Source organism: Equus asinus, chromosome 12 (genome assembly GCF_041296235.1).
Source record: "Equus asinus isolate D_3611 breed Donkey chromosome 12, EquAss-T2T_v2, whole genome shotgun sequence".
Lineage (NCBI taxonomy): Eukaryota > Metazoa > Chordata > Mammalia > Perissodactyla > Equidae > Equus > Equus asinus.
Window position 1 is genome coordinate 43,509,617 of NC_091801.1, and position 27,110 is coordinate 43,536,726.

The 27,110-nt window shown below is 39.0% G+C and overlaps 1 long non-coding RNA gene and 1 pseudogene across 1 annotated transcript; both read right to left on the reverse strand.

The window, feature by feature from the left end:
- Positions 1-2,984: 2,984 nt before the first annotated feature.
- On the reverse strand, positions 2,985-16,506 carry LOC123275809 (uncharacterized). Its single transcript, XR_006511897.2, has 3 exons — positions 16,359-16,506; positions 8,977-9,069; positions 2,985-3,837 (listed from the first exon to the last, which is right to left on the reverse strand). It is a non-coding gene; the product is annotated as an uncharacterized lncRNA (long non-coding RNA).
- Positions 16,507-18,920: 2,414 nt separating this feature from the next.
- On the reverse strand, positions 18,921-26,457 carry LOC106831438 (large ribosomal subunit protein uL11 pseudogene; annotated as a pseudogene).
- Between the last annotated feature and the right edge of the window lie 653 nt (positions 26,458-27,110).

The following is a 27,110-nucleotide window of genomic DNA, read 5'->3' on the forward strand; positions in this document are numbered from 1 at the left end:
GTCTTCTGATGAACTTTAGAACACAAAATGAATATTTACAGAAAAACTCAGAGACAGGTAACCATGCTTAGATATCTAACTCTTTCTAATGGATATGTGTGCTCATGACTATGATTTCATACTGCACAGGAAGAATTAGAGGTAATTTTTTCTGCCATTGATATTGTTTTTTGTGCTGAATAGTGGAGTCATTTTTAGCAATGTTGACAGTGTTATGCAAATTACATGTAGACTTTTATGTACTCTGTCATCAGAACAGGTTTGAGAATGCTTGAAAAACGTCCTGAAAACTTCATGCTCTGTCTGTCTATCCCTCTCTCTCCCTCCTCCTACATCCTCCTCTCTCTCTTTCCTTCTGTCTCTCTCTCCGCACCCCTCACTCCCTCTCTCTGTAATTCTTTCTCCCTCTCTCTCTTCTTCTCTCTTTCATTCTCCCTCCCCACCCCCACCACCTCTGTCTAGGTAAGCAATTTCCTCAAGGGAGGCCTGACAGTTAAATCCCTGCCCCTTGAGCTTAGCTGGCTGGAAGAAAATCTCAAAATGGGAGTAATTTGATATGTCTGAAAGAAGCAGGAAAAACAAAATTTAAAACAGTAGCTTCCCTCAAACAGCCCATTATAGTAACTTAGTCTTACATGTGCACGTGACTTTACAGTTCACAATGCGTCATTATGTCTACGACTTCACTTGAACTTTCTATCAGTCTTGGGAGAAACTATGCTCTTATCAACTTCCCACTGTTTAAAACAAAACAAAGCAAAACATAACAAAAAACAGATGAATAAATGGAGGCTTAAAAGGGTTAAGACAATTTCCAGGGTCCTTCATGTAGAAAAGTACAAACATCTAAGCGATTTTGTTCATGATCACAGAGTGAAAAGGTGAATACACTCAGCAATGAAAAGGAACAAACTAGTGATACATGCAACAATTTGGATGACTCTTCAAGGAATTATGCTGAGTGAAAAAACCCAACCCCAAAAGGTTACATACTCTCTGATTCCATTTATATAAAATTTTTGACATGACGAAATTGTAGAAACACAATACAATAGTGGTTGCCAAGGGGTTAGGTATGGTAGAAGGTGAGGCTGGAGGGAGGAGGGTGTGGTGATAATAAAGGAACACAAGGGATCTTTGTGGTGATGGAGCTGCTCAGTATCTACACTGTAATGGTGGACACATGAACCTTCACGTGCGATAAAAGTGCATAGATCTAGATATACATGCACACACAAATGAGTACAAGTAAAACTGGAGAAGTCTGATTAATGGATTACATCAATGTCAACCTCCTGGTTATGATATTGTACTATAGTTTTGCAAAATGTTACCATTGGGAAACACTGGGTAAAGGGTACACAGGATCTTTCTGTTTAATTTCTTACAACTACATATGAATCTATAATTATTGCAATAAAAACTTCAATTAAAAAAAAATGAATGAGTCAGAGCGTGTCTCTGGCTCCTGGTTCTTGCCTGTGTATTACTTCCCTTCCCAAAGGGTAATGGAATGAGATATGGCCTTGTTCTTGGAATCCCCAGTTTGACTCAATGCCCTTTGAGTGAGTGGGTTAGAGATTGAGGTATATCCATATTTGACCCTGATTATTAAATCAGGCAGAGAATTATTTCCCCAGAATAATTCAATTCCCAGAGGGTTTCCTATGTTGAGAGCCAGGGGAAACTAACTTCTATACTGAGCATCGCAACATTTTTATTTTCCTGAGCCAGCTATTCCAACACATAAACCCTGAGTTTTCCCTGATTCTTTGGGCTCGGCTACTGAAAGGGGACAGTATTAAGGGTAGGGGGGGGAAAAGGGAACAGTAATAGAGCCTTAGATCTGTGGTGTGGGGCAGTTGGGTTGGGTGGGAACTCAACGGTGGGAAAGGAGATGTTCTCAGTGATTATGTGTGCAACACAACCAGAAACCGGGGGTCCACCTCTGACCAACAAGGTTGGTGCCGGTTGCTCATGCATTCCATGCCTCAGATTTGATTTGCCATTTTCCTTCTCTTCTCTTCCTGCCACATAATTTTAGCTGCTTCTCTCTCCATCCCACCTTCTTTTCTGTCTCTTTCTCTTGATTTTTACTTTTCTTCTTTTTGTTGCATTTTTCTACTGTGATCACATTTTAATTAATACACAATTTAAAATATTATCCAAAAAAATTGCAAGAAAGTCCCTGAAGCCTAGTAAGGTCACAGGACTGCGAGTCAAGTCCAGAGCAGTCTCCACTATGAAATAGCTTCCTGATGCAGGTGTGCTTTGTCGGGGGTAAGAAAACCTGAGCTACAGTCTGGGGCTCCACCACCAACTTTCCACTTGACCTAGAGCAGTTTGTTTTCTCACCTACAAAACAAAAGAGATGGACTCAAAATTCCCTCTTTAAGTTTTGCCTGAGTCTAGAGAAACAAGCCTTTTTAGCCAGGAGTAGTGGGATGCTGAATAAAGACTGGTGAATCTAGGTGGAGAATGAGAAGTTAGAAGGTCAATTCAGTTGGAGCCTTTCCAGAGGCTAGATATTCTTAGGGACCAGGAGATTATGATCTAAGCGTGTGCTCTCGGCCCAAGGATGTGCAGGACAACATTGTAATTACACTTAGGCCTCAATGGCAGGCAAGACCTTGTAGGCATTGGACCATAGAGATGGGGCGGTTAAGCAGGAAAGGAGGAGGGACCTGACTTGTGCATAATGACTGTCAAACTAGAAAAGGGAGGTGCTTTGTTTCACACATTTTGGCAAAGGTTTGGGTGGAGTTATTCAAACAGTGGCAAGGAGAGGGAAGAATTGACTGAGGCAAGGAGAAGGAAGAATTGACTGAGGGAAGAATAGAAAATGTAAATAGAGCCACTTATTGGAAAACATGGAAGAAAGAGAAATTGCTATTTCCAAGGCTGATTCCTGTGGACATAGCAACCTCCACCCCCTAGGCGCTAACAATTAGGGTCAAAGTGGAGGAGTAATTCGTCATCCAGGATGGGGTAAACAAACATTTATTGTGCTCTTAGTCTGTACAGACACTATCATGGGTGTTATCTCATTTGATCTTCACAGCAACTCTACAAAGTATTAATATCTCCATTTTATACCTGAAGAAACTGATGCTCAGGGAGGTTAAGTCACAAAGTAGGACCTTAGGCAGAGCCAGCATTAAAGCTGGGTTAGTCTGCGTCCTAAGCCTAAGCTCTTCCACCAGGATTGCTGAATGCTTCTCTGTAGGTTCTTTTTAGCAATTGCTGAGCCACCACCTACAATGAAGTCTCTAGTCTCACCTTGCTACTGACCACGCTTGCTCATACACTAATGATAGTTCCAAGAGTGCTGTATATCTGGCAGTGGGTAGGGAGCTGCAGCCCAGATTTTGAGTCAGAAAATCCTGAGTTTGAATCCTGACTCTGCCAAATTAGTGCAGGTGGGCAAGATGCAAAACTTTATCTTAAGCCTCAATATTAATTTCTTTAAAGTAGGAATAATAATATGCTAAAGTCTTAGAGTTGTTGTGAGGATGATATGTAAATGTAAATAAGAAGCTCAATGTTGGCACATTTTAAGTGCTTAATAAATGATGGCCATGACATTATATTAGTGTGAATGTAAGCAATGGCTATCTTGGCTGCACACTGGAATCACCTGGGAAGCACTAACATCATGGCCGGGACTGGCTCCACTTCCAGAGATTCTGGTTTTACAGGTCTGTGGTGCAGTCAGGGTATGGGAGTTTTGCAAACTCTCCAGGTAATTCTATTGTGGTCCTCAAGACTCTTCAGAATCACTGGAGGGCTTGTTGAAACATAGTTCACTGGGCCCCATCCTCCAAGATTTCCAGCTTCCTTAATGAAAAATAGCATTTAAAAAAATTATTTTATTGAGGTCATATTAGTTTATAACACTGTTTCATTTCAGATGTACATTACTGTATATCAGTTTCTGTATAGACTGCATTGTGCTCACCACCAATAGTCTAGTTTTTAACCATCACCATGCATATGAGCCCTTTTAGTGCTTTCGCCCACTCCCTCACCCTCTTCCCCTCTAGTAACGACTAATCCGTTCTCTTTGTCCTTTTTTTTAATCTTCCTCATATGAGTGAAATCATACAGTGTTTGTCTGTCTCTGTCTGGCTTATTTTGTTTAACATACTACCCTCAAATTCCATCCACATTGTTGCAAATGGGACGATTTTGTCTTTTTTATGACTGAGTAGTATTCCATTGCACATATATGCCACATCTTTATCTGTTCATCAGTTAATGGGCAGTTGGGTTGCTTCCACGTCTGGGCTATTGTGAATAATGCTGCAACAAACATAGGGGTGCATAAATCTCTTTGTGTTGTGGATTTCATGTTCTTTGAATAAATACCCAGTAGTGGGATAACTAGATCTTATGATAGTTCTAATTTTAATTTTTTGAGAAATCTCCATACTGTTTTCCATAGTGGCTGCACCAGTTTGCATTCCCAACAGCAGTGTATAACCATTCTCTTTTCTCCACATCCTTTCCAACACTTATTTCTTGTCTTGTTAATTATAGCCATTCTGAGGGGTGTGAGGTGATATCTTGTAATTTTGATTTACATTTCCCTAATAATTAGTGATATTGAACATCTTTTCATGTGCCTGTTGGCCATCCACATATCTTCTTTGGAAAAATGTCTGTTCATATGCTCTGCCCAGTTTTTGATTGGGTTTTTTGTTGTTGTTGAGTTGTATGAGTTCTTTATATATTTTGGAAATTAATCTCTTGTCAGATACATGATTTAAAAATATTTTTTTCCCAGTTGGTGGGTAGTCTTTTCTTTTTGTTCATGGTTTCCTTTGCCTTGCAGAAGCTTTTTAGTCTGATATAGTCCCATTTGTTTATTTTTTCTTTTGTTTCCTTTGCCTGAGTAGACATCATATTAAAAAAGATGCCACTAAGACCGATGCCAAACAGTGCACTGCCTATGTTTTCTCCTAGGAGTTTTATGGTTTCAAGTTTTACATTCAAATCTTTAATCCATTTTGAGTTAATTTTTGTGTATGGTGTAAGATAATGGTCTACTTTCATTCTTTGGCATGTGGCTATCCAGTTTTCCCAACACCATTTATTGAAGAGATTTTCCTTTCTCCATTGTGTATTCTTGGCTCCTTTGTTGAAGATTAGCTGTCCATAGATGTGTGGTTTTATTTCTGGGCTTTCAATTCTGTTCCATTAATTTGTGTGTCTGTTTTTGTGCCATTACCATGCTGATTTGATTACTATAGCTTTGTAGTGTGTTTTGAAGTCAGGGGTTGTGATGCCTTCAGCTTTGTTCTTTTTTCTCAGGATTGCTTTGGCTATTCAGGGTCTTTTGTTGTTCCATATAAATTGTAGGACTCTTTGTTCTGTTTCCATGAAGAATGTCATTTGGATTCTGATTGGGATTGCACTGAATGTATAGATTGCTTTAGGTAATATGGACATTTTAACTGTGTTTATTCTTCCAACCCATGAGCATGGAATATCTTTCCATTACTTGATGTCTTCCTCAATTTCTTTCCATAATGTCTTGTAGTTTTCAGTGTATAGGTCTTTCACTTCCTTGGTTAAGTTTATTCCTAGATATTTTATTCTTTTCATTGCAATTGTAAATAGGATTGTATCCTTGTCTTCTCTTTCTGCTAGTTCATTATTAGTGTATAGAAATGCAACTGATTGGGGCCGGCCCAGTGGTGCAGTGGTTAAGTTCACACATTCCACTTCGGCGGCCCAGGGTTTGCCAGTTTGGATCCAGGGTGAGGACATGGCACCACTTGGCAAAAGCCATGCTTTTATACGTAGGCATCCCACGTATAAAGTAGAGGAAGATGGGCCTGGATGGTAGCTCAGGGCCAGTCTTCCTCAGCAAAAAGAGGAGGATTGGCAGCAGATTTTAGCGCAAGGATAATCTTCCTCAAAGAAAAAAGAAATGAAACTGATCTTTGTAAGTTGATTTTGTACCTCACAACTTTGCTGTAGTTGTTGATTATTTCTAGTAGTTTTCTGGTGGATTCTTTATGGTTTTCTATATATAGGACGATGTCATCTGTAAACAGTGAGAGTTTTACTTCTTCCTTTCCAATTTAGATACCTTTTATTTCTTTTTTCTCACCTAATTGCTCTGGCCAAAACCTTCAGTACTATATTGAATAGGAGTGGTGAAGAGTGGGCACCTTTGTCCTGTTCCTGTTCTCATAGGGATGGCTTTCAGTTTTTCACTGTTATGTATGATGTTGGCTATGGGCTTGCCATATATGGCCTTTATTATGTTGCGGTTCTTTCCTTTTATATCCATTTTATTGAGAGTTTTTATCACAAATGGAGGTTGGATTTTGTCAAATGCTTTCTCTGCATCTATTGAGACAATCATGTGATTTTTAGTCCTCGTTTTGTTCATGTGGGGTATCACACTGATTGTCTTGCGGATGTTGAACCCTCCTGTGTCCCTGGTATAAATCCCACTTGATCATGGTGTGTGATCCTTTTAATGGATTGCTGTATTCGATTTGCCAATATTTTGTTGAGGGTTTTTGCATCTATGTCCCTCGGTGATATGGGCCTGTAATTCTCCTTCGTTGTAATGTCCTTGCCTGGTTTTGGTATCAGGGTGATGTTGGCGATCAGAATAAGTTAGGAAGCATTCCTTCTTCTTCAATTTTTTGGAATAGTTTGAGAAAGGTAGGTATTAAATCTGTGAATGTTTGGTAGAATTCTCCAGAGAAGCCATCTGGTCCTGGACTTTTGTTTTGGGGGAGGTTTTTGATTACTATCTCAATCTCTTTACTTGTGATTGATCTATTCATATTCTTTATTTCTTCTTGATTCAGTTTTGGAAGGTTGTATGATTCTAAGAATTTGCTTATTTCTTCTAGGTTAGCCAATTTGTTGGCATATACTTTTTCATAGTATTCTCTTATAATCCTTTGTATTTCTGTGGTATCCATTGTAATTTCTCCTCTTTCATTTCTAACTTCATTTATTTGAGACTTCTCTCTTTCTTTCTTAGTGAGTCTGGCTAAGGGTTTGTCAATTTTGTTTATCTTCTCAAAGAACCAGGTCATAGTTTCATTGATCCTTTCTACTGTTTTTAGTTTGTTTGTTTGTTTCAATTTCATTTATTTCTGCCGTAATTTTTATTATTTCCCTCCTTCTGCTGACTTTGGGCTTTGTTTCTTCTTCTTTTTCTAGCTCCTTTAGGCATAGTTTAAGATTACTTATTTAAGATTTTTCTTGTTTATTGAGGTGGGCCTGTATTGCTATGAATTTCCCTCTTAATACCACTTTTGCTGCATCCCATAAGAGTTGGTATTATATATTTTCATTTTCATTTGTCTCCAGGTACTTTTTTATTTCTCCTTTGATTTCTTCATTGATCTAATGGTTGTTCAGTAACATGTTGTTTAGTCTCCAGATATTTGTGACTTTCCCAGCTTTTTTCTTGTAGTTGATTTCTAGTTTCATAGCATTGTGGTCAGAAAAGATGCTTCATATGATTTCAATCTTCCTATATTTATTGAGGCTTGCCTTGTTTCCCAACATATGGTCTATCTTTGAGAATGTTCCATGTGCACTTGAGAAGAAGTTTTTGGATGGAATGTTCTATATATATCTAGTAAATCCATCTGGTCTAGTATTTCATTTAATTTGACTGTTTCCTTGTCGACTCTGTCTGGATGATCTATCATTGATGATTACCATTGATGTAAGTGGGGTGTTGAAAACGTGATAGGGGTTCCTTTGTAGGTTATTTTCTTCTGCCTTGCTGCCCTTAATATTTTTTCTTTGTCATTGACTTTTGCCAGTTTTAATATTATATGCCTTGGAGAAGGTCTTTTTGCATTGATGTAATTAGGAGTTACAGTGGCTACAAGTACTTGTAAGTCTAGTTCTTTCCCCAGGTATGGGAAGTTCTCAACTGTTATTTCTTTGAACAAGCTCCTTTCTCTCTTTTTTCTCCCTCTTGAATACCTATAATCCTGATGTTGCTTTTCCTAATTGAGTTGGATATATCTCAAAGAATTTCTTCATTTAAAAAAAAACTTTAGTTCTCTCTCCTCTTTCACCTGATGAATTTCTATATTTCTATCCTCTAAATCACTAATTCTGTCCTCCATAATATCAGCTCTATTTTTTTTATGGTTTCTAGATTATTTTTTATCTTATTAACTGTGTTCTTCATATCCAGAATTTCTGTTTGGTTTTCTTTTAGAGCTTCAATCTCTTTGGTAAAGTATTCCTTCTGCTCATTAATTTTATTCCTGAGCTCATTGGCTGTCTTTCTGAGTTTTCTCATAATTTGTTGAGTTTCTTTATGACAACCATTTTGAATTCTCTCTCATTTAGATTGTAAGTTTCTGTGATTTCAGGATTGGTTTCTGGAGACTTGTCATTTTCCTTCTACTCTGAAGTGTTATGTAGTTCTTCATGGCATTTCATGAATTGATCCTTTGCTGGTACATTTGTGGTAGTATCAGGTCACAGATTCCATCTGCCACTGCTAGGAGTTGGGCAGGAGCTGTGTTTTCTGATCCTGCCCTGTCTGCTGGAAGTTATGCCAGTAGGGCTGCTCTGTATTTGTGTGCTGGCCACAGCCACTTGGTGGGTCATGCACACACATGCAGGTGGGGCCTCTATGCTCCACTGGCAGGTCGCTTTCATGGCGGCAGAATCACTGTGCTAGGGAGGGGACCAGTTGAGCTGCTAGGTGGGAGGGGCTCCTTTGTGGGGGCTGAGCTGCTGCCACTTGGTGGGGAGCATTCCCATGGGTACGGCTAGTGTGGCCAAGTAGGCATTCCTGAGGGATAGGTTACCACTCAGAAAGCATTTGCATGCAAGCCAGGCTGCCCCTGCCTTCTCTTACAGTTGCACTAGCTGCTGTGTGAGGACCTGCAACCTGGATAGCTGTCACCAGGGATGCAGAGGGCTCTGCTCAGCTAGTTCCACTGCTTCCCAGGGATCCAGTTCACTCACCTTCAGCTGTATGGCTGCACAGATCTTTTAGGCATCCTGTTGTGCTGGGTGGGGAATCCTCTATTGGTTAATGAATGTCCACTTAGTTGTAACCTAGAGGGGAGAGACAAAGGGAATAACTCACTCTGCCATGATGCTGATGTCACCTCACCCTGAAAATAGCATTTTTATTGAATACCTATTATGTGCTGGACATTATGCTAACTGCTCTATAGGTAGTTTATCTCGTTTAATCCTCACAACAACCCTATGATTATTTTTCATTTAATAGATAAGAAATTTGAGGCTCAGAGAGGTTAAGTGACTTGTTCCAGGTCCCACAGCTGCTAAATAGAGCCAGGTTGGGCTCCCAAGTGCACCCTCTTAATCAAGACCCCATAGGGCCTCTTGTCATTCTAATGTAGCTGTTCTCTGATCTTAGTTTGATCCTCCAGGCCTTGGCCTCTTTTTTCCCCCAGTATCTCAGCCATCATCCTCCCCTCCTTCTCTCTCTATGCTCCAGCCACACCAAGGGTGGGGCCTGAGAATTTATGTTTCTGAAAAGTTCCCAAGGTGATGGTAATGCTGCTGGTCTGGGGATCACACTTTGAGAACCACTAGCCTAGAGGAAGTGGAGAAGGGATTGAAAGGTGAAAGAGCACTTGTTTTGGAATCCCACACCCAGGAATCATGTTTAGGTCTTGAGTGATTCAGAAACTATTTGCTTCTAAGAGCAGAACACGGTTACAAGCCTGAGGTTCCTCACTGATTAAATGAGTTGGTTCAGAGTTGTTGGGAGATGTGGATAAAAAGCCTAGGATCTGGTAGGGGGTACTGAGTGGGCATCCAACATCTATTCTAGTATGTGATCAAAGGACCACCTTTGCCCAAAGCCCCAATATATTTAGAAGAGGTAGTCCAATCAGGAAAGGAACATTCTTTCAAATTCTTTATACATTGCTAGACAAAAACTCCTGCCCTCAGTAAAACTTGTCCTCAGTGGCCCCATTCAGAGAGTCTCATACAGTGGCCTTCTCTCTCAAACAGCACAGTAAAGCATCAAGGGTTTACTCTATTATCACTCCCTGGAATATTTACAATTTAAAAGAGATTTATGGGGAGTGTGAAATTAATCACAAAGAACTGAATTGCTATTAGATGGAACTATCTAAAACTAACAAATATGCCTTTCAATGTGGAGAGAGAGAGCTCAGTGAGAAACCACCAAACTGTACCACTGGGCAGGGTTCTTCCCTTTGCTCAGTTTCCTTGTTAACTCAAAAACACTGTTAGGGTTTGGAGAGGAGCTGACCCAGTCAGAGTAATGTTTTAGCAAGGTCACTAGGGGTGGGGGTGGGGGGTACAGGATGGAGTTAAGAGGGCAACTCTGGAGCCAGTGAGACGAGTTCGGAGGTTCTTGGAGTAGCTAAGATGAGCAACTAGAGGGCCTGAACCAGCCAAGAGGAAGCAGGGATGGAGAAGAGGCACTGGGGACGAGATTTTAAGAAACAAGAATCTGTAAGGCCATGCGATATATTGAAAGTGAGGAGTGACAGAGAAGGAGAAAAGTCTGGCGTGATGCAGGATTCTACATAGTGTAGCTCAGAAGGGAGTTTAGAAGGATGAGTGGATTTACAAGTAGAGAAAATAACAAGTTAGTTTGGGACATACGGAGCTTTTGTCATGTATTCAGAACAATTGAATGTAGGTGGCAAGTAGCTAACATTTATTGATCAAATATGATAGATACTGTGATCAGTGCTTTACAAACCTAATTTCTCAACTCTTTTGGAGGGTACTTTATTTTCAGATGAGACAAATAATTAATAGATAAGCTAAATAAATTGCCTAAAGTGGGTGGCAGAATTAGGATTGAAGCCCAGGTCTGAACTAGAGGATGTAAACATTGGGAGGAGAGGTCTACATTGAAGACCGGAGACTTGGGAGTCATCAACAAACAAAGTGTAGCTGGAGCCATGGCAGCAGACCAGAGAAAGAAGGTAGAGTGAGATGGGTGTTCCGAGGAGGAGAAATCTGCAAAAGGCATCACAAGAAGGTCTGGCCAGAGAGGTAGGAGGAAGACCAGGATAGACTGTTCCCTTAAAAACCAAGCAGAAGGAAGTGATGCACCATGTGAAATACCATGTAGGAAAAGACACAACAGTGGCAGTAGGATTTAGCAACTTTTCACTGGTGACCTTTGCCAGGGTAAGTTTCAGCAATATGTGGGGACCTAAAGCTAGACTATTGCTAGATTGAAAGAGGGACTGGGACAGGAGGAGGAAGATACTACTTTTTTGAAGTGGTGGCTTAGAAGAGCAGGAAAGAGCAAAGGCTTTAGCCAGAGGAGAGTCCAAGAAAAGGTTTCCTCAATGAGAGGGAAGGTTTGAAAATATGATTTAAAAAAAAAATATATATATATATATATATATACACACATATTATTTTTAATCATCTAAACTTATATTAAGAAATCTTTCAAGTATATTGAAAATTATGGTGAAGTAATGCATCCTCCACCCACTTTTGTCATGTCTTAATGTTCTGCCACATTTTAGGTTAAAAAAATAACCACATCATGTGAATCATGTGAATATTATTATGTGTCTTCTTAGAGTCTGTAGAGATAATGATCTGATTTATTTTTACTCATTAAGTGCAGTGACCCTTTGCCCTTCATGATGCCTGTGGTACAAGCCTGCTCAGACAGAGTGGGGAGGATTTGACCATGTCTGTGTAGCAGAATTGGGTTGCACTCACATTCAATAACAGGATTAATCTGTAAATATTTTCTTTGAGGCTATTATTCTTGTCAAGTTTTTGGAATCAAATGCCTTAGCCTCATATTGATCAAAGGGTACAAACTTTCAGTTTTAAGATGAATATGTTCTGAAGAACTAATTTACAGCATAGTGACTATAGTTAATAATGTATACTTGAAATTTGCAAAGAGTAGATCTCAAGTGTTTTCACCACACACTCACACAATGGTAACCATATGAGGTGATGGATATGTTAACTATCTTGATTGTGGTATCTTTTCACAAGGTATGTGTATATCAAAACATCACGTTGTATATCTTAAATATATATACTTGTCACTCATACCTCAATAAAGCTGGAAAAAATTAGAAATAACATTAATCTCATAAAATAAGTAAAATTGTAAAATATGTTGCCATCTTCTAAAAAAAAGTAATGTAATATAATATGAGGATTATGTAATATAATATAATATGAGGATTGTACAGTTTTTGAAAGTTTGGAAAAGCTTTCTAAGAATCTTTTGAGTCAAGTGACCATTTTTCCCTAAACAGAAATATCTTCATTGATTTTACCAATTTTAGTCACTGTAAAAAAAAAAGGACAATTGAAATGTTTTAAGTAAAAGTGAAGTCTTCAAATCTCACTCACTAGAGATAAACACTGTTACCAGTTTCATATACATCCTCCCAGACTTTTTTTATTGGGTAATACACAGATACCTTTTATAACTTGTAATTTTCTTTTATCAATAGAATTCTGGCATCACGTATGTCAATACATATAAAATTGTACTGTTTCTATGCCACATCAAATTTAGATAGTTTCTAAATTTTTTTATTCTCAAAAATTATCTCTGGTGAACAATCTCTTTTTTTTTGAACCATTCATATTTAAACACTTCTTTAGTAAAAATATCTAAAGTATAATTGCTGGATCAAATGGTAGCCACAAAAAAATCTTGATATTTCTAAATGGTATTCCAGAAAAGTTCTACTAGTTTACATTCCCAGAAATAGTGCATGAAATGGTGGCTTTTTTGTTGTTGTTCTATTAATCATTTGAAGTAAGCACCTACTTCTTTGTCTGCTGTGTTTGTCTTCATGGTTTCTCTTTGGCTACCTTGAATTTGGTATCTTTACACTACTAGACACAGTTATCCTCTTCCACTTCTTTAGCACATTTTATAAGCTTGTGGCTTAAAATAACATTCCTGTCATTTAAAAAAATATGTTTGAGTTGTATCACCTTTTTTCTATGATTTTCTTAATTTGAATTTTCCTTTTATTTTATTAACTAAGCTGGTGGTTTCTCAATTTTTTCCTAAGCAGACTGTTGATTTGTCATCAATTATATAAAATAAAGACAAAAAATAGAAGTGATAAGCAAACCAATATGGTTCTTTAAAAATTAACAAAACTGGGGCCGTCCCCATGGCCAAGTGGTTAAGTTCATGTGCTCCACTTTGGTGGCCCAGGGTTTTGCTGGTTCAGATCCTGGGCACGGACAGGCCATGCTGAGGTGGCGTCCCACATGCCACAACTAGAAGAACCCACAACTAAAAATATACAACTATGTACTGGGGGGTTTTGGTGAGAAAAAGGAAAAAATAAAATCTTAAAAAAAATTAAAACTGATTCTTCAAATCCCTAATTTTACATAAAATATGGTAAAATGTTAACATATGACAGAACTGGATTGTAAAAAAAACAGTTTGTGTTTTTTGTAGTCTTTAGACAGAGACTTAATTCATCACCTTTCTTTTTTTTTATTATTTTTTTGAGGAAGATTAGCCTGAGCTAACATCTGCTGCCAATCCTCCTCTTTTCGCTGAGGAAGACCCACCCTGAGCTCACATCCGTGCCCATCTTCCTCTACTTTCTATGTGGGACGCCTACCACAGCATGGCTTGCCGAGCAGTACCATGTCCGCACCCGGGATCTGAACTGGCGAATCCTGGGCTGCCAAAGCAGAACGTGCGCACTTAATGCTGCACCACTGGGCCCACCCTCATGTTTCTTTCTTAAAAATTTTTTTACTACTATAAGCATTTAATGGCAAAGATGTTTTCCTCTAATATTGAGTTAACAGCATCTGATATGTATCTTATATTTTAATTTTGGTTGTTTGGAAAACTGATGATATTGTGATCTAGATTTGCTTCATAACTTAGGTTTTATTTATTAGAATATATATGTTTATATACATATATACACACACATACATATGCACATACATTTGTATATGAATTTATTTTAAAAGATATTGCATTAAAAACATTAAAAAAATTTTTGTCATTGTCTAAGATGCCATATAAAGAAGTAATATCCTAAGGTATTAACTATGTGTAGCTGTCCTATAATACAGGATTAAATTATGTGAATCTTACAACTATGCTTGGAGAAAGTGTATTCCCCACATTGTACCAGTAAAATCTTTTCATCTGTAAAGTCTGCCATGAATGTTCCAGTTCTGTAATTTCTTTAATTCTTTCACTATTATGAGAGTGACATATTAACTTTTCAAATATACTCTACCATTATGGTTCCTGTCCATCTTTCACCCTGCCAGATTTCAAAATGGGTTTGGTGGCTCTGTGATTTGGCTCATCCAAGCAGTGGGAACCCTGTGCACAAAGAAAAAGAGGTGCCACTCCACACACCAGTGGGGTAACTGTTAGTGGTTTGGCGTGGCTGGATCACAGCAGCTGTAGGACCTGGAACAAGTCATTTAAGCTTTCTGAGGCTCAGATTTCTTATTTGCAAAATGAAAAATAATCATAGGGTTGTTATGAGGATTAAATGAGATATACCACCAGTAAAGCAGTTAGCATAATGTCTAGTACATAATAGTTGGTCAATAAAAATGTTATTCTCATTAAGGAAGCTGGAAAGCTTGGAGGATGTCTGAAAGATTTCAGATGTAGAATTATTCTTAAGTATAAGTAATTGTTTCCTACTCATAAGTAATTGTTCCCTAACTTTGTTTCTTAAGAATATTCTATATCATTACAGCACTTGCCCATTATAATGTATATTAATATTGTATTCTTTTTTTTAATTTTTTTTAAATTAAAAAAAAATTTTCCTTTTTCTCCCCAAAGCCCCCTGGCACATAGTTGCATATTTCTAGTTGTGAGTCCTTCCAGCTGCAGCATACGGGACACTGCCTCAGCACAGCCTCACGAGCAGTGCCACATCCGTGCCCAGGATCCGAACCCCGACACCCCTGCGGCTGAAGCAGAGTGAGTGGGAACCCAACCACTAGGTCACGCTGCCGGCCCCTCACATTGTATTCTGATTCTTTGTTTCCCTAATGTAGATTAGGCACTCTGAAAGCTGGGGTGGGGCCTCATTCTTGATTATGTTCTTACTACACAGGCGTTTTGTCACTCCCATAACATTTGTTGAATTGAATTTGGAAGTCGTTCCCACAGAGGCCCATAGCTGAGGTAAATGAGAAAGAGCTCCAGGACAGAACCTTGTGTCAGGAACTGCACATATTGCTAGAGACTAAGTCTAAAGATTCGATTACTGTTCTGATTAACTGTGCGCTTACAAGTCTCACAGAAACATATTTTCACAATGTCCCCATCTGCTGGGTTCATTACTTTGCTCCTTGACAGCTGCCTGTTTATAAAATTGATAATAAGCACAGTGATGGTTTATCAAAAATTTAAAAAGAGCAAACCTAACAGTTCTCTGCTACTTTATTGTTTACACACAGACAGGGCAGCTGCCCCCGCCCCCACCCCGCCCCCTGCAGACCTCCCAGTCTCAGTAAGGGGTAATAGAAAAAGCAAGCCAGGAGAAGGAGCAGCTGGCTTCCTAAGGGAGTTTGCTGCTTACTATACATGTGAGCTTGAAGGAATCCTTTAACCTACCCAACTTTCATTAGTCTTATCTGCAAAATGAAGATAATACTTGCCTTATCCTTTTTCTTTTTAATAGATTTGCGTATCAAACTTTTTTTTTTAGTACTGAAAGCATTTAAGAGCAAAGAGGTTTTCCTGTAAATACTGAATTAACAACATCTGATATGTGAAATCCTTGAAAACGGCATAGTTCTATTCAAATACAAGATTGCATTCTCACACATTCATTAGAGTCTGGTTTTTAAGCTCTTTCTAGAGCATTGCTACTAATAGTCCAATAGAAACACTTTGACTCAACACTGGATACCATGACATATACTGAGGGCACAGTTTACGTATTCAATGCCATATCCAGTGCCTGGCACGATACACGGCAAAAAGCAAGTGCTTGATAAATATCTGTTGGATGAATGAAGGAAGGAATGAAACTGGGCAGATAGGTGCGAACATTAGGTTCCTGGCTTTAGAGCTGTGTGAAAGTAGGGCAGAATAGTTATGTGAATGAGGCATGATGAACACCTTAGGCTTTTATTTATTTATTTATTTATTTATTTTTTGAGGAAGATTAGCCCTGCGCTAACATCGGCTGCCAATCCTCCTCTTTTTGCTGAGGAAGCCTGACCCTGAGCTAACATCTGTGCCCATCTTGCTCTACTTTATATGTGGGACGCCTAACACAGCATGGCTTGGCAAGCGCTGCTATGTCCACACCCAGGATCGGAACCGGCGAACCCCGTGCCATTGAAACAGAACGTGTTTACTTAACCGCTGCGCCACCAGGCTGGCCCCACACGTTAGGCTTTTAAAGCAGGATTTCCAGACTGGGCAGAGCTGGTTGTGGTAGCCAAAGATGAAACCACTTTCCTCCTGTTTTGTTCCAATTGGAGCAACTTCCCTGGTAGCTTTTGACTGAACTGAGGAGATAGGAAAAGGTGTAGGGGAGAGAGGTTGAATCAGCATTTTGTCTGAAAACATTTTTTGTTAGCAAACATCATCAATTAACAACATTTAACAACAATGAAGAATGAAACAAACTTCGTAGGTAGTACTGCCCTTACCACTTGCATCTGGACTACTTCCTCTCCGGTGTCTCCTAGCCAGATGGGAATGGCTGGCTGCTCAGACCCGGTGCTCTGCCTTCTCCACACCTCTGCTCAGCAGCCAATAGTCTTTCCTTCCAACTGCCTGTCAATGTCTTAAACTTCTTTCAAAGATTTCACTAAATTAATTACTGGATCAAGTAATTATTGTGTTCATTGAGTATCTACAATGTGTAAGGATGAAGAGAGTTCATGGTCTAATTCTAGTAAGAGGAGAAATACATAGAAACTCATAATATTACTGTTATATGATAGGTTCCTTTTTTATATAATAGCTTTATTGGCATATAATTCACACACCATAAAATTCATTCTTTCACAGTGTACAGTTCAGTGGTTTTCAGTATATCACAGAGTTGTAAAACCAACATCATTATCTAAATTTAGAACATTTCATCATCCCAAGAAGAAATCCCATGTTCCTTATCTGAAATTCCCCATTTCTCCCTCCCTTCCAGCCCCTGGCAACCACTAATCAACTTTCTCTCTATATAAACTTGCCTATTCTGGACATTTCATATAAATAGAATCATACAGTAGGTGGCCTTTTGTGTCTGGCTTCTTTCACTTAACATAATGTTTTCAAGTTTCACCCAGGTTGTAGCATGTATCAGTACTTCATTCCTTTTTATAGTTGAATAAAATTCCATGGTATGAATATACCACATTTTTTACATTTAGGTATACGATCCATTTGAGTTAATTTTTGTGTATAGTATACAGTATAGCTTCATTCTTTTGCATATGGCTATCTAGTTGTCCCCACACCATTTTTGAAAAGACTATTCTTTCCCTACTGAATAGTCTTGACATCCCTGTAGAAGATCAATTGACCATAAATTTAAGGATTTCTTTTTTGACTCTCAATTCTATTGATCTATGTTTATCCATAAACCAGTCCCACACTGTCTTGATTACTATAGCTTTGTATTAAGCTTTGAAGTCAGGAAGTGAGAGTACTCAAAGTATTTTCTTCTTGTTCAAGATTGTTTTAACTATTCTAGTTCCTTGGCCTTCCCTCTGAATTGTAGGATCAGCCTGCCAGTTTCTGCAAAAAAGGCCACTAGGATTTTGATAGGGATTGCATTGAATCCACAGATCACTTCGAAGAGTATTTCCATCTTAACAACATTGAGTCTTCCAATCCATGAACATGAAATGTCTTTCCATTTATTTAGGTCTTCTCTAATTTCTTTCAACAATGTTTCATGGTTTTCAGCATACTAATCTTACACTTCTTTTGCTAAATTTATTCCTAATTATTTTATTCTTTATGATGCAATTGTAAATGGAATTGTTTTTTTAATTCCATTTTTGGATTTTTCATTGCTACTGTATAGAAATACAATTGATTTTTGTATATCAATCTTGTAGCCTGCAACCTTGTTGATAGTTTTTTAGTTCTAATATTTTCTTGTGCTAATTCCTTAGGATTTCTATATACAATATCATGTCATCTGTGAATAGTTTTATTTCTTCCTTTTCCATCTGGATGCCTTTTATTTTTCGCAACTAATTTCCTGAGCTAAAACTTCCTGTATAGTGTTGAATAGAACTGGCAAGAACAGACATTCCTGTCTTGTTCCTGATCTTAGGGAGAAAGTATCCAGTCTTTCACCATTAGATATGAGGTTGGCTGTGGGTTTTTCATAGATGCTTTTTATCAGGTTGAGGAAGTTCCCTTCTATTCCTAGTTTTTGAGTGTTTTTCTATTATAAAAGTGTGGTGGATTTTGTCAAATGCTTTTTCTGTGTTAATTCAGACAATCATGTGAATCTAGTCCTTTATTCTATTAATATGATGTATTGCATTGATTTTTGCATGTTGATCCAACCTGGCATTCCTGGGATAAATTCCATTGATCAAGGTGTATAATCTATTTAATATGTTTCTGGATTCAACTTGCTTTATTTTCTTTCTTTTTTTTTCTTTGGTTGTCAAGTGATCCTTTATTAAAGTATTTTCTGGGGCCAGCCCGCTGGCGCAGTGGTTAAGTTCGCACGTTCCGCTTCTTGGCAGCCCAGGGTTCACCAGTTTGGATCCTGGGTGCGGACATGGCACTGCTTGGCAAAAGCCACGCTGTGGTAGGCGTCCCACATATAAAGTAGAGGAAGATGGGCATGGATGTTAGCTCAGGGCCAGTCTTCCTCAGCAAAGAGAAGGACTGGCAGTAGTTAGCTCAGGGCTAATCTTCCTCAAAAAAAAAAAAGTATTTTCCTTAGTGATTCTTAACTAGCTGGGTATTCCACTGCACCATTATTGATGTCATCTATGACAACATGAGGGTGTCAGCCAACAACATGGCAGCCCAGACTGGGCTGTCCCCCGGATCTCTTTAACAGTTCCAAGGAGTTCTCTGGCCAATGATCAGTGCCACATCTGTCAGGCAATGCTGACAGTCTTATCAAACATGACATTTCCATTGTGCTTAATGTTTCTCTGCTTCTTCCTGTCTCTTGGCAGTTCCTTGAGGTCTTTGATGATCAGGGCAGAGGAGAAGGTACCACCTCAATCTGAGCCTGTTGGTTCTGGATGGTCAGTTTTGGTCTAATCCTCAGACCCTTCCAATTACTAGTTTCATTGGCATCACCAGGCTTTTTTGGAGACAGACTCAGGGGGTTGAACTTGGGGGCCAGGGTAGACACGGCACCCACTTCCCCACTAGTGCACCTCAAGTACATGACTTTGATGTCACTGGGGTTGAACTTAAGCGGCTTGGTGGAGGTGGCTGGTGTTGCATGAACCTGGATTCGGGACAACCAAAGGAATGTTGTACCTTGGCTACCTCCAAGCTGAAAGCCAAAAGCCCATTTGCTTTATTTTGTATATTCATAAGAGATATTGGTCTGTAGTTTTCTTTTCGTGTGATGTCTGTCGGGTTTTGGTATCAGGGTAATACCAGCCTCATAGAATGAGTTGGGAATGTGTTCCCTCCTCTTTTATTTTTTGGAAGTGTTTGTCAAGGGTTGGTGTCAATTCTTCTTTAATTATTTGGTGAAGCCATCTGGGCTGATAGGGTCTTAAATACTATATGATAGAAAGTGTGGACAGTTGTGAGAGGTTAGAGGAACAAGTGACCAACTCTGTCTAAACGAGTAGGATGCTGGGAGAAGAGGAAACAGTAAGGCTGTCATTTATATGGCTGATATGTTAGGGGTAAGGAGAATGAGAGAAAAGGAGCTGGAAAGACAGGCTGGAGAGAGATAAGAAAGGACACTGAATGCCTGATCCAGCCCCTCACCACACATAATCTTCTACTTCTACGTGGTTGTTGTCATTTTTTTGAGGGCAGGGGAGGTAGGGAAGTTAGTTGAGGGTTTTATACCAAAGAAGAATAGAGCCACTGACTAAACCATGGGAGGAATCTTGCTAGCCAACTGTCAGTCAGTAGAGATCACACTTCAGGGTAAAGAATGTAGTTGAAGCCTGAGCATTCAATAAGGAAGATGGAGAGCTGATAGGGTAGGTACAACAAGTTGGAGGAGGTAACAAAGCGAGGATAGAAATGGGATAGCCATATTGGTGACCCAGCAGTTCAGAAAAGCATTCCTGTACAGACCATCTGCTGTAGCATCCTTTTTATGCTTGTTCTGGGCCAAGGCCATGTTCTTTTGTTCTTTTTTTTTTTTTTTTTTGAGGAAGATTAGCCCTGAGCTAACTGCTGCCAATCCTCCTCTTTTTGCTGAGGAAGACTGGCCCTGAGCTAATATCCATGCCCATCCTCCTCTACTTTATATGTGGGACACCTACCACAGCATGGCGTGCCAAGCAGTGCCATGTCCGCACCTGGGATCTGAACTGGCGAACCCCGGGCTGCCAAAGCATAATGTACACACTTAACTGCGCCACTGGGCCGGCCCCTAAGGGCATGTTCTTAAGGCGTTCACACCACAGCAGGCAGCCAAGTTCTTTGAGCTTTGCCTTTTATTGGATTTCAAGCTCCTCAACAGCAGAGATCATGTCCTGCATATCTGTGTCTTTTACAGAGAGATTTACCAAAATCAAAAGAATGTATCCATTAAAATTTCTTTGGACAGTTTTTAAAAAAAGAATGGCTCATCTAAATTCCACCTCCCACCTCCTGTCCCCCCCATGAAAACTCTTCTAAATTCTCAATGTGTCATGTGGTAGCCCTAAAAGCAGACTCCAGGATAGCAAGAAGAGGTGTGTCAGCATCAGAGTCGGACACCCAAGTCCTCTTTCCATCCCCTAAGCTGCAAAGAAGATCTCTCAACCAGGATGTCTTTCTCCTACCAAAACTTTAACAAGAGACATCATTTTAATCAAAGCCAGCTACACAGGCACCTCCCAGTCCCATCTAGAAAGCCTGTCATATTCTCAGAGGGAGCACATGGTCTGGGTAGTCATGGACACAACAGGGGGAGAGCACTGGGCTGGGAGCCAGGAGACTTGAGCTCTGAGTAGAGTGCTGCCGCCAATTAGCTGTGTCACCTTGGTTAGGCAAGTCACTTAACTTCCTTGGCCTCTTGTGAAACAAAGGAATTGGACTAAAATTTACAAAAGTCTCTTCCAAATATGAAAACAGTAAGCTTTGATGACATATTTAATACATATTTTAACTACCATGCTATTTATAACTATTGTACAATGTTACCTCTTTAAGGGATCTCAAAAATACTTCATAAATTGTGGTTATCTTAAAACAAGCTAAGATATAAAATGCAGGTTATTTGATAAAATTTAAGCTGTAATACTGTTTTTGTGGTGTATTATTGGTCATATGTATGTCTTGTAGCCCAGCTCTCATAGGGAGAAATGTTTTACTCTGTGACAGTCTGCCCTATTTTAGTCTATTAATAAGATTTTCTAAAGTATAAAAGTGGTTCATGTTCAGTATAATGCAGTGGCTAAAAGCATAGTTTCTGGAGTCAGACTTCCTAGATATAAGTCCCAGCTCCGTCAGTGCCACCCATGTCATTGCTACCAAGTTATTCTTAATTGCCAGTTTCCTCAGTTTTAAAGTAAGGTAAAAAACTACTTTTACATCATTTGGCTGTTGTAAGAATTAAATGAGACAATACTTGCAAGGGCTTTGAATGGTGCTTGGTATATAGCGTCGATTCAATAAATAAAAACTATTTTATTATTGTTATTTATGTATGTAAAGAGAAAGATCTCCTTTCTGCTCTCCCCCCATCAACTCCGTGGACCCACTCCTCAGAGAGAATAAGTGCTAGTGGTCTTTTATGTTGCCTTTCAGAGTGATCTGATTCAAAATCTTGTTTGCAAAAATGGATTCTGATTAAAATCGGATTATTTCCTCTACCAGCTAAAGCAGGGATACAGATTTGGACAAGAAGGGGATGTCTATTACGGAGAGCAGTTCTTCTATTTCAGAAGTGTTTATTCTTCCCTCTAAGGCTGGCATAATTGGTGGATACCCTCTCCTAGCCCCTTCCCAAGCTCTGACATGAACGAGTTCCACTGGTTTTGAAAGTACACATAGGAGATTACAACAATGGGAATGAAAGCAGCCATAAAGTGACCATTAGTTGGGAGAGTCTAGAATTTTAAGAAATAAAACTCATTGCCTACTTGAAATAAATAATACAGGACAGTGTTTTAAGTACATAGTCTGTAGTGGTAATCACTGAGGGCTTAACTATCTGGGAAGCACCATAGATAGATTTAGATTTGAGCTAGAGTATGTATTTTATTCCATAGCTCCAATTCAGTTTGAGGAGGGAAGCAACAAGATTAAAGTAGGCTTTTATACTTAAAAAAAGGTAATTTTTAATATTAGTAAGTACATGTTATTTACAAATAAGGTGGTAATTACAAGAACAGAAAAGCAGCTGAAAGTGGATAGTAGCTGCCATTGGGAAACAGGAATCAGAGTTCGGGGGAGGAGAGACAGGTGATTGTAGGTTTCTTTATTATAAATCATGTAGAACTATTAGATTTGTAAAGTGTGATAAACTTGTATTACTTTGATTTAAATAAATATAAATTAACTTTAAAAACAGAAGTGAATTTTAGAAAAACATTGATAATTGGTTTGATAATTGATCAATTGAGCACCAAATTAACAATTTTTGGAATTGGCTCCCAAATCCTGGCACATGATTTTCTCCAATGTGCAGTGGAATGAGACAAACTACAATGTGGCAAATGTTTAATAAAGCTGATCCATATAATATAAAAGTGTCCTTTTTTCTGAGATTAGTCTACCTTTTTTTTCAATGCTAAAATAGCCTTCTTTTATGAAATGAAGGAGACAGTAAATGGTAATTGGTTTTGTTTTGTTTTTACGTATCCTTCTTAGCAAAATTAGAGATTGAAATCCTTTCTATACCCTTCCCTCCTTTTTGGTTAAATTTTAAAGAACTGTGAAATCCAGTATTCCTAGAAACCACCAAATGGATGCATGGGAAAGGTTAGTATATACAATGGTAGGCAGTTGCAGCCATTGGAAAGATTCTATAGTTCTGTGCAAGAGGGGTCACCTGAGGAATGGAGGAGGAGTGATCCAAGCATGTTATCCCTGGGGAAAACTCCAAGGGACTTGGTGACCAACTGGACATTAGGAGAAGTCAAGGCGGATTCTTGAGCTCTCACTTCTCCTGCTCAAGCATCTTCAATCTTTGGCCATTCCTCAGTTATTTCCACTGCCAAGTGCCTTCCCACCATGCACCTTTGCACGTCTGCTGCTGAGAAGGCTCTTTCCGTCTTCCTTACCTGTTCCTACCTCTTTGCTTATTTGACCTCTACGTGCAGATTTTAATTCACATGCCACTGCTCATTGAACTCTTCCTGATCTCCCTGGTGCTGTTCAGTACTCTTGTTGTGCAATCCCAGAGCACTGTGTAACGTTAGAACACTTATCACTGTTTGTATTGATACATTTGTTTTTGTGATTATCTGTGTCCCCTAATAAGGGCAAGGATCCATGCTTGTGTTTATTTCCTGTTGTGTTTCCAGTGCCTAACACCTTCCTTGCCTGGTACATACTATGGTGCCAATAAGTATTTTAGATAAAGACTGAATGTATCCATCAGTTCCGACACTTTGTATAGATTTTATAATCACTTAGAAATCTATACGTGAGAATGCAGTGACATGCAAATGGAAGAGATACAGGCTTATCATAAAAATTGTCTTCACTGTATCCAAATGACCGTTTCCACCAAGTATACTATCTCAACTTCATAACACTTTAAATACTTCAAACACAAAGCATGGCTACAATTTCCTGGTCTTTTGGCAGAATAAGAAAATTGGTCCTTTATCAGCCAAATGGGTGAATGAGCAGGCACGCTACAGGAAAACAGGGGAACTTAGGAAATAGAAATAAGAGAAACAAAACTTCTTTTCCTTCTTAAAATCTTTCTTTAAACACTCACTCCTGTCAACCCATCCTGAGATGAAAGACAAGGTTTGCTGCTGTGCTCCCCTCCCTGACTGGATTTTGGGAGAGGCAGGGATGCACTCCTGAGCAAAGGGCATGAGGCCAGGAACAAGGAGGGAGGAATTCCTCAGGTGGCATTTCCCTGGATGCCCAGTTAAATCAGTTCTGTGGTCCCCAAGAAGAAGGCATATCTTGTGCAGATTCATGGAGCATTTCCATATGTGTAATTTTTCTGTGTATTTCCCTATGACATGGCAGTGAGTAAAGTCATGTTTAAATATTCCAGACTGCCTTGATGGTGTCTTTAGACTAAGCTAAGGTTGGAGGGTTACCAGCCTTTGTGGTTGTTGTCTGAAGAGAGCCCTCGTCACTTGGAGATGCCTCTTGAGTAGTAATCTTCCTGGTTCTCAGGTTTGTTATCTTTAAAGAAGACGCATCTTTACACACTTCCTCTCCCCTTAAAACCTATGAAGTGTACGTTATCATCATCCCCATTTTTACAGGTGAGAAACTGAGTCTTGTGAGGGTAAGGAACACGCCCAAGGCCACAAGGCAGCAAATGGCAGGGCCAATTATTAAACCCATACTTTTTCCACACAGACCATCTATAATAATTGCTATAATAAATGTTCAGACCAGTAATTTGGTTAAGTGTGTAATGCACAGAGTAATTCAGAGAAAATTATAATGTATTTAGTTATCCTGACCATCACTTCCCCCTACCTCTCCACTTCAGAGGTTGCACTTGTCCAAGGAGCATAAAACATGATGTCTTTTACAAGTGCACCTAATACAAATAACTAAGAAATACCAATGGTTGTGATAGCCTCAGAACAGGCTTTTAACTTTGGTTAGCATTTTTAAAAACTGAGATATAATTCACATACCATAATATTCACCCTTTTAAAATGTACAATTTAGTGGTTTTTAGTATATTCGTGTTTATGTGACCATCACCACTAATTCGGTACCATTTTCATACTTTGATTCACTTTTGAAGGCTCTTTTTTTACAGGTACAAGAGAACAACTGAGTATGTGCAAGCGAGAACTCCAAGAAAGATCTAGAGATCTCAAACAAAACTGGAGCCAGTAAAGGTAGTCCTGCTACCATAGTCTTAAAAAGGGAACTTCACGACAAATTAGAAGACATATAGGTACCATTGTGTCAACGGACAGGTCACAGAGGACACATTTGTCTTTTGTCCAGTTCAAGAGCTGCTCTCTAGAAGTGATGCGAGCAAAAGGATCCAAGGAAGGTAATGAAGATAAGTAAAGAGCAGGAAAGTAAGATTCACAAGGAAAGCTTTAAAGAACTTGCAGTAATTTAGTCTAGGAAAGTTAAGAACAACCTTAAAGTATATGAAAGGATTGTTATACAAAAAATGGTGACCTTTTGTTCTCCTTCTTTCACTAAGGAAAGGACAAATGGGTTCATTCTACAGTATGGAGGATTAGGTTAGCATAAAAAGTCACGAGACAGAGCTTTGTTAAACACCAAATGGTGGTGGCAGCAAAAAGTCCTCCGATACTTTTGGGACTGGCCCCAGACGGAGTGGTTAAGTTTGCTCCCTCAGCTTTGGCAGCCCAGGGTTTTGCCAGTTCGGATCCTGGGCGAGCACACGGCACCGCTCGTCAGGCCATGCTGAGGCGGCATCCCACATGCCACAACTTAGAAGGACCCACAACTAAAATATACAACTATGTACTGGGGGGATTTGGGAAGAAGAAGAAGAAGAAGAAAAGATTGGCAATAGATATTAGCTCAGGTGCCAATCTTTAAAAAAAAGAAAAGTCCTCATGCTTTTAAAAAACTTTTTAAAAGGTGCAAAGAATAGTATAAAGAATTCCTTCACTCATATTCCCCAATGTTAACACTTTACCACATTTGCTTTATCATTTTCTCTGTCTATATACATATGTGTATATTTTGTCAGAATTGTAAGGGTAAGTTATAGACACGATTCCCATTTATCCCTAAATCCTGTGTACTTCCTAAAACAAAGGACATTTTTCCTGCTGAACCACAGTAATATTACAAAAATTGAGAAATTAAAACTGATACGATACTAATATTTAACCTGCAGATCTTATTCAAATTTCTCCTATTGTCCCAATAATGTCTCTTAAAGCAAAAAAATGTTTTCATCCAGGTTCCATGTTGCATTTAGTTGTGATGCCTCACAAGTTCCTTTATTCTGGAACAGTTCTTCAGTTGCCTTTCATGACCTTAATAGATTTAAGAATAGAAGCCAGTTATTTTGCAGCCTGTCCCTCAACTCTGGTCTCTGCTGTTTTTTAATAAAAAAAAAGGTTCTTACTTGTTTTGGGGAGTTTTACCTGAAGCCCACAGGTAGAATGAGCCACTCTTCTCAAGGTTTTTCCCAGGCACCTCATCCTGATTATTCTTACTGTATTAGAATAATTTACAGATCGTAGGATGGACAAGAAAACATTTTTTGTTATCAGAACAAATCTGCTTGTATTACATAGATTTTTTTTCTCAGCATTCCTGCATTTTACGACAGTTTAATTTCTTTAACAAAAATAAGTTTGTCTGTTAAAGAATTAGCACCAACTCTTTTTAAACACTGAGACAAATTACCTGCAGACTCCCATTTTCAGAATCTCACCTTTGCGGTGATGAACTCTGCCCAGCTCAGGAGACAAAGAACTACAAAAATGGTTGGGTGTTACTCACTAAAATCATTCAACAAATATTTGTTGAATGCCTAGTATATTTCTGGCTCTGTTCCAAGCCCCGGGAATACATTAGAAAACAAAATAAAACAAAAAAATCCTGTCCGTGTAACCTAGTTAGGCAGATTAAACTTTAAATTTAAAAAAATCAGACACCAGGGATCCGACTTCCTTAAAAAAGAAAAGGCAAGCCTCTGTGAAAAGGGGGAGCTCTGAGATTCGATTCTAACACGGATGACGCTGCAGAATCCCCGGCAAACGCGCTCATAAAGTTCTCAGTTTATCCAAACGCGCTATACAAATGATTAATCCGAACACCAGGCGCCAAAAAGGACGGCGGGGCGCGACTT